Source organism: Chrysochloris asiatica, unplaced genomic scaffold, assembly GCF_000296735.1.
Source record: "Chrysochloris asiatica unplaced genomic scaffold, ChrAsi1.0 scaffold00281, whole genome shotgun sequence".
Classification (NCBI taxonomy): domain Eukaryota; kingdom Metazoa; phylum Chordata; class Mammalia; order Afrosoricida; family Chrysochloridae; genus Chrysochloris; species Chrysochloris asiatica.
The window spans coordinates 265,695-274,511 of NW_006408799.1; positions in this window are offsets into that span (position 1 = coordinate 265,695).

Here is an 8,817-nt window from a genome sequence, read left to right on the forward strand (position 1 = left end):
TACCCTTTGGTTGGTTGATGATGCATGGAGGGGATTGTAACCATGGCAATGAAATGATATACGATAGGATGAATGTAAAGCTAATGTTCTCCTATGTAAACGATCACATAATTCACAATAAAACAGTGAAAAAAACAAACCATATTGGGACAGTTCTTGTTGGTTACATGGGATGGCTATGAATCGGAATTGATAGCACGTAACAACAACAGTAGCTGGATTTATGGAGGTGGGGGCTGGGCTGGGGAAGAGACTTTGGGAGTGAGACTGTTTGGGACCAGATCCCACAGGTTGCCTGGAAAGATAGCAGCAGCACCTGGTGTATGTCCCCTGTGAACAGCAGTGACACCTCTCATCAACAAAGGTCCTATTGTGGGGATAATTCCACTCTCCCTCCCTCCCCCTGACATGGCACAATCACCACTAAGAGAGGATTATCTTTGTAATACACAGAAGTCAAGCCTGGCTCAGAGATTGAGAAACACAGCCCCACGGCAGATGGCTAGTCCACAAGGAACCTGGACTCCGGTCCACAGATCCACACCATCTCTTTAAGGCAAAGATTGCTGCCTTCTTTGTCTTCTCCCTCCTGAAGAAACTGTGTTTGGTTTTTTTAAAAAATCTAGTCTCATGTATTTTCACATGTCACCAGGGGAGACCAGTCCCTGGTCAAAGACATCGTGTTTGAGAAAGTAGAGGGTCAGCAAAAAAGAGGAAGACCCTCAAGAAGATGGCTTGACACAGTGGCCGCAATAATGAACTCCAACGCAGAAACAATTGTGAACATGGCGCAGGACCGGGAAGTGTTCTGTTCCGTTGCACATGGGGTTGTTATGAATCAGTACTGACTCAAAGGCTCCTAACAACATCAATTGGTGGCCAAGATAAAACAATAACAATTAAAAACAAATATAACCACAGTCTTTGGAGTATGATGCTGCAGAGGGGTGGCTGGGAATAATGATAAGTAGTATATATTGTCTGATAGTTAACTAATGTTTGCTTTCCCATTGACTCCTGACAGCAAGTTCCTGTTTTGTTGATGGGGATCAGAGAGGTAGAGGAACTGGTGCAAAGTGGCCCAGCTCATAAAGTACAGGAAGCTAAAATTATGATCCAGAATATAGATGTTGCCAGCTCAGGGGTAGATAGTTCAGGCTCTATCTGTGTTGCTGCTGTGTGCCGTCGAGCCCATGCTGACTCATAACGACCCTCTATAGGTTGGCCAAAGCTGTAAATCTTTATGGGAGCAGAAAGTGTCATGTTTCTCCTGTGGAACTGCTGACCTTGTGGTTACTGCTGACGTAACCCATTATACTGCCAGGGTTCCTTTGTGTAACCAAAGAAAGTTTACAAGCCATCATCTTTTCTTCTAGCAGTTTGATAAATGTATACATATATATCATTGTTGTTGTTAAGTGCCATCAAGTCTATTCCAACCCATAGTGACTCTGTATAGGCTTTCTGAGGAGCGGTTAGTATGCCTGAACTGCCGACCTTGCAGTTCAAACCGACTTTGCAGTCCAGTGCATTAACCCGCAGCACCAAACCAGGACGCCATATGTATATATGTAATCCATGTATCTGATAGTTTTCATCAATTAAGCCAATCCCCAGGCATGCGGGGAATAGGAGTTCAGTAGAGTTGACAATTTGTTACACTTCAACTCAGATTGATTTTTTTCTTGACACTTTACTTTTTTGCCTTTTGGGGCCTCAGCTTGCCTATTCACAAAGGATGTGTTCGGGTCATGGTACTTCAAGCTCACCAGCCGCTCCTCAGAAACTCTATACAGGGTCACTATGAGTTGGAACCTACTTGATGATGCTTAACAACAACAGATAGGAGGAGTCCTGGTGTGGTGCTGTAGGGTAAACACTGGACTGCTAATTTCAAGGATGGTAGTTCAACCCTACCAGCTGCTCCTTGAAAGCCTTAAACAGAGTTACTATGAGTCACAATTGGCTGGACAGCAACAACAGCCCTTTAGTTGGAATCCCTGGACAGCTAACTGTAAGGTAGGTGGTTCAAACCCACCATCCACTCCTTGGAAACCCTATATGGGATTGCTGAGTTGGAATCGACTGCAGGACACTTAACAACATGAAAGAAGAGTCCTGGTTGTGGAGTAGTTAAGTGCTTACCTACTAACCAAAAGGTCAGCACTTGGGACCGACCCACCGTTGCTCTGAGAGAGGAAGATGTGGCAGCCTGCTTCATTCATAACTTTGGAAGCCGACGGGGCAGTTCTACTCTGTCTTAATCGGTTTCTGGGAGCCAGAGTCAGTTCAGTGGCTATGGGTTTTTTGTTGTTGTTGTCAACAGACAATTGTTGCTCATTACCTTGAGAATTAGGTAAAACCAGGGTACAAAGTGTACTATCATCAACTTAGATTTCGTAAGATTACGCAAAATTGCCTCCCTTCAGTTTCAGATCCTTTCTTCAGATTGCCAACATGCTGCACCCTCTGGGAACTTCATAGAACCATTGGAATGTTATGTCCACAGGCTTTCCCCCTGCTCTCATGAAGGGTTCTTGTAGGCTTAAAAATGTTGATTCATAAATGCTTTGTTGCTTTTGGGTATTGGCAAGTCCGTTCCAACTCAGGGACCCCATGTGCAATAGAAATAAACCCTACCTGGTCCTGCTCCACCTTCACTATCGCTGGTGTTTGAGGCCACTGTAGCCACTGTGCCGATCCATCTCTCTGGGGGTCTCGTATGGGTGAGTGTGTCCCTCCCTGGTGTTTTATTCACTTTGTAGGCCTGTCTGTTCTTTGGCTGAATCACTGGGTGTTATGAATAGTTTTTAAATCAACAACTGCATTTCCTAAATTGACTTCTCTACAATGTGCCCCGGTGTGTTTCCACCACTATGATAAGTAACTTGTAAAGTCTAACGTGAACCTCTCAATGCAAATATAAACAAATCTGTGTTGGAAGTACGATCAGATGCTCCTCGGAAGCCAAGATGACCAGACTTCGTCTCTCATACTTCAGACATGTTTACCAGGAGGGACTGGTTCCTGGAGAAAGACATCATGCTTGGTAAAGTGGACGGTCATGGGAAAAATTGGCACAGTGACAGCAGCATTGGGCTCAAGCACAGCAGCCATTGTGAGGACGCTGTGTTTCGCTCGGTTGTACACAGAGTTGCTGTGGGCCAGAGACGACTTATTGGCACCTAACAACAACGACACATGCTCTGTTTGGTTTCTAGTCTTTGAGTGGCTTGGTGGCGATTTTATTTGACCCCTTTTTCCATTAGTGCTGAAATTGGAAACGGATTTACTGAGGATGGAATGAAAATGTGCATTCAGATTCTTACTCTTTTGGCTCGATTGAGTTGCTTTCTAATTCATTTAAACAAACATTTTAATTCGGTTTTTGTTAAAACGCTTTACTTACTCCATCTGTTTCAGCTTGACAGTGAAGGTAAGCAGGATTAACCAGAATGAAATAAAAGCAGGCTGTAGTAGTGAATACCAAGGGTCCTTAAGGCAAGTCTTGCTTCCTTTAGGCCTAGGGCTTTGGGTTAATTGCTCAGTACTGTGCATACGTGGCGGTAAGATTTCATGTACTCTCAGATGCCAAGTTTTTCAGGCCCAGGGAGTGATGCTGGCTGAACCCTGGTGGTACTGTTACATGAGCAGTTCAAGCTCACCATCTGCTCTGCAGAAGAAAAATAAGGCTGTGTGCTCCCATAAAGATTTACAGTCTCGGAAACCCGATATGGGGTTGCTATGAGTCCAAATCCACTGGATGGCAGTGGGTTTAGATTTCAGGTTTTGGAGCTGCTACAGCTATATCCCCGACACAGCATCTAGTTCAGAATCTCAGGCCTCACATAGAGTTACCATCTGACCCAGTCATTTCGCACCTAGGGATAGACCCCAAAGAGCTGAAAACAGGGACCAAAATAGATGTTTATCCACCAGTGTTCGTGGAAGCACTATTCATGATGGTCCCAAGGTATAAACAACCTCAATGTCCACCACAGGTATGTGGATACATACAATGTGCTCTAACCGTCCAGTGGAATACTATGCAGCCATCCAAAGGAATGCAGTTCTGATACATGGATGAACCCTGAAGATGTTATGTTGAGTAAAATAAAGTCAAAGACAAAAGGAGAGATAAATCTTCAATGAAACCCCTGTAGAAAAGGCAAATGCGAAGAGACCAATATTTATTAGTGATTACCAGGGGCGGGTGGGAGGTAGAAAGAGACAATAGCATAAAGGGCACTGAGCTTCTATTTGGGGTGATGAAAACCTAATGGATGCCACTGAAACGTACATGTAAAAAGATTCAAGTGCCAAATGCTTTGTTATAGGATTTCACCCCAATCACCAATCAGAGGAATGTAGGGCTCTATTTCCTTCCCTACAGAACCACTGGGCAAATGCTTTTTTAAGATTACTTCCTCATAACAGGGATGGAAAATTACAATTCCTGAATGCAAATGGATCGTGTTTGTACTAGAGAGCCTATAGTTTAAAAGTTTGCTCAACTACTCGTATTGAATATTCAAAGCACTTGCCCTGAGCCATCTGTGACCATCATGGTCACTGTGGGCTGTAAAGACACTGGGCCAATTGCTTCCAGTCACTGTTGAGTGTAAGTATTTTTTCAGGCTTAAATCCATACTTGACTACAGTGTTGTAGGACTGCTGCTAACCGGATACTGACGAAATCATCAAACACAGGGAAACACAGGGAGGGAATGGGCATTCATTGTTACATTGTAGGGATCCGAACCTATGGCATGTAACAAGATGTGTGTGAATTGTTGGATGCAAAACTGATCACTCTGTCCACCTTCACCTAATTCACAATAAAAAGTTGAAAATAAATAAACAAAACAATACACTTAAAAAAAAGCATAAGTATTGGGGGAAATATATATATATATATACAAGGGGACTTCAAAAAGTTCATAGAAAACTTCCATGATCTTTTCATTGCATTTTCCCACAAACTTGGAAGTCCCCCTCATAAATGACAGTTCATGGGAATTGGAAACCAACAGAGTTAGCAAAAGAAGCAGAAGAAAGAAGGGAGGTGATGTCATGAGAAAGGAAGACGTTTGCATCTATGGGAGTCAGAAATGAAGCAGAAGGAAAGGAGACAGAAATCCAGCCAGTTTCAATTTTTGGTACAGGACACAAAGAACACCGAGAAGTCTAGACAGTCTTCTCTCTCCGTAACCGCTTTCCCACCCCGTTTGTGTCCAGCCGGATTTATGAGCAAAACTGCCCCCATACATAAATAAATCTTTGTTGTTGTTGTTGTCAGGTGCCATCGAGTTGGAACCGACAATTTACCCTGCATTCGATAATGAGTTCTCATCTCTCAGGTTTATTTATTTATTTTGAATATAACATCAAGATTTTCTTGTTTTAATAATAAAATAAGGTGATGCTTAGAACTGGATCACCTGGCCGTTTCTCTTCTCATCCCCTCCCTGTTCAAAATGCTTGCATCTTGTACTAGCCAACATTCTCTTAGATCTGCAGTTTGGTTCAACACATTCAAGCCTCAACATCCTCTTCTTTGTAGTTTTAGCCTTCTTCCGGAAAATTGGCTTAGTCTGCCTGCCATAGCCACCCTGCTTCCTGTCATAACGCTGCTTTCCCTGGTCCCTGGGCATACAGAGAAATCTTTGCCCTTCTTGTATTGAGTCACTTTGTGTCGTTGTGCTTACAAACAGTCCGGTGGGTTTTAGGAATGTTCACCATGTTCGCGGGAGCGATACCAGCACGAAAAGCTCAGGTTTATTTTTGTCAAAATTCTTCTTGAGATGTTTCAGGTATTTGCATGGCTCAGTGTTTGCTTGTCTCTGCTTATAGGCTTGGTTAGAAAAGAAAGCCAGTATAAGAAAAGAAGTGATGTTAGCAAGCTGGAAAGTCATATATGAGTGAGAAATGTTATTCACATGTCTGTGTGTTTAGAAAAGTCTTAAAAGGAAGATGGGGGTGGAGGTTTGTGTGCCACCTAGTTGGTTCCAACTCATAGCAACTGCGCAGGGTTTCTGAGGCTGTAAATCTTCATGGTGAGGCTATAAATCTTTATGGGAGTAGATAGCCTTATCTTTCTCCTGAGGAGTGACTGCTAGATACCAACTACTGCCCTTTAAGTTAGCAGCCCAGCCTGTAATCTATGCTATCAGGGCTCCTTTAAAAGGAAGAGCTAGGGAATATAACCGAAAAGAGAATGGACCAGTTTGCAGCCTCACCAAAGCTAGAAGCTTGGGGTACCGGTTACATTGTCTTTTCAGTTTGCATAATTGTATGACCAGGAACATTTTCCTTCTTCATTCTATGAGGGGAGGCTTCTAAAAGTTTGTGGAAAAATTGCATCATCTTTTAATTCCATTTTCCCATGATTTTTTGGAAGCCACCTCATTCACTACTTCTTCTAGTCTTATTTATATTTATTAATCTTATTGACTCGATGGCACCTAATAACAACAACATACATTATCTCTGGACCGGGAACCACAAGGTCAGCCATTTCAGCCTACCAGCAGCTCCATGGGAGAAAGATGAGACTTTCTGCTCCTGTAAAAACCCTACATAGGGTTGCTATGAGTCGAATTGACTACAAGGTATGTAACAACAGCATATATTAATTAAGGAGCCCCTGTGGCTAACTGAAAGGTTGGTGGTTGGAATTCATCAGCCCCTCCACTCAGGACAAAGACCTGGAGATCTGCTCCCATAAAGACAGCCTAGGAAACCTTATGGGCGGTTCTGGAGCTCCTATAGGGTTGCTATGAGTTGGAATCCACTGGATGGGAAGGGGTTTGGTTTGGGTTTATATTATTTAATGAGTCCTTGTGGCGCAGTGGTTTAACTCTGGACTGCTAACAAAAGACTGGTGGTTTGAATGCACCCAGAGGCAAGGCGGGAGAAAGACCTGGCTATCTGCCCCGTTAAAGATCATAGGAAAGGCCAGGAAACCCTGTGGGGCAGTTCTACTTTGTCACTTGGGGTCTCTGTGAGTCGGAATCGACTTGACAGCACCCAATAACAACAACAGCAGTTTGCTTCTATAAAGCCAGGAAAATTCTAGGGACAGTTCTCTGTCATATGGGGTCACCATGAGTAGGAATCAACTCACCTAACAACAAATAAATGAAAGAATAAACATTCTCCCTACACTTCATGGCCCAAACCTCCTTTTGCACCGAAACTTGGACACTAGGTTAAGACTTTGTTGGGGTTAAGGGTGACTTGTTGTTGTTAAGTGCCGTCGAGTCGGTTCCGACCCATAGCGACCCTGTACAGGGTTTCCGAGGGTGTAAATCTTTACGGGAGTAGAAAGCCTGATCTTTCTCCCGCGGAGCAGCTGGTAGTTTCGAACCGCTGACCTTAAGGTTCACAGCCCGATTCGTAACCACTACGCTACCAGAGCTCCTATATCAGGGAAAAAGGGGCCGCACCGGTGGAACAGGACTGACTTCTTGAGAGATGTCTCAGGGTTGTCAAGGTGACAGCTCCCCGCCTTCGCGGTCAAGGGTGACCCCGCCCTTGCCTAATTCCGATTGGGCACACCTTTTCGGGATTCCCCTATCGGATTGGTTGAGAGGCGCGGCTTTACTGGAGCGCCTCGCGATTGAGCCTGTGCTCAGGCCCGCCCTCCCGGGCGCGGCGTGTCTGGGCTGATGTGGGGTCAGACCTCGGCCAGCCAATCAGCGCACGAGTTTGTTGTGGTGCGTGCGCGTGTGCCAGATCCCTCCGCGGCCGCCGGGCTAAGTAGGCGGGGCCGGTTTGAGTAGGTGGGACCGGCCTGGGGCGGGGGGCGGGGAGCGGGTAGGGGGGGCCCCCCCGGGAACCTGCGAGGAGGCTTGTGGCGCCAAGGGGAGCAAAGTTGCAAAAGAAAGGGGTTAGGCGGTTTCACCCTTCTAATGGGGTCCCACTACAAATTCAAACTCCTGAGTTACTTCTTAAAGAATAAATTTTTAAAAAATGAACTCAACCAAAAGAATTATGACTGCAAATGAAATAAAGGAATTCCAACGAAAAGTCAAAAAGTTGCTGAGTGGTGCAAAACGCTTGAATTTAGTTACCAACCAAAACGTTGGCTGGTGGAAATGCACCCAGCAGCACCACGGAAGAAAGGCCTGGTGAACTTATGTAAAAATTTATAAAACCAAACCCACTGTCATCAAGGTGATGACGACTTACAGCGAGTGTACATCTTTATGAGAATAGACTATGCCAATCTTTCTCCTAACCCACCGCACTGCCAAGGAGAACCGTAGGGAGCAATTCTACACTGTAACAAGAGGGATTGTCATGGTGAGGGATTGTCATGGTTTAGAATAACTTCATGGGACCCAACAACAATAACAAGGAACCTTGGTGGTACAGTGGATAAGGGCTGTTAATGGAAGTGCTGGTAGTCTGAACCCACAAAGCCCCTCTGCAGTAGAAAGATCCTGCAGTTTTTTTTCCATAAAGGTTGTTGTTAGGTGTTGTTGAGCCAGTCCTGACCTATTGTTGTTGTTGTTAAGTGCCATCGAGTCGGGTCCGACCCATAGCGACCTTGTACAGGGTTTCCGAGGGTGTAAATCTTTACGGGAGTAGAAAGCCTCATCTTTCTCCTGCGGAGCGACTGGCAGTTTCGAACCGCTGACCTTAAGGTTCGCAGCCCAATTCGTAACCACTACGCTACCAGAGCTCCTTACCGACCTTTTATACTACAGAACAAAACACTGCCAGTTGTTGCAGCCACCGTACAAATCCATCTTGCTGAGGGCCTTTTTCTTCTTCCTCTTTCTATTTTACCAAGCATGACGTCCTTCTCCA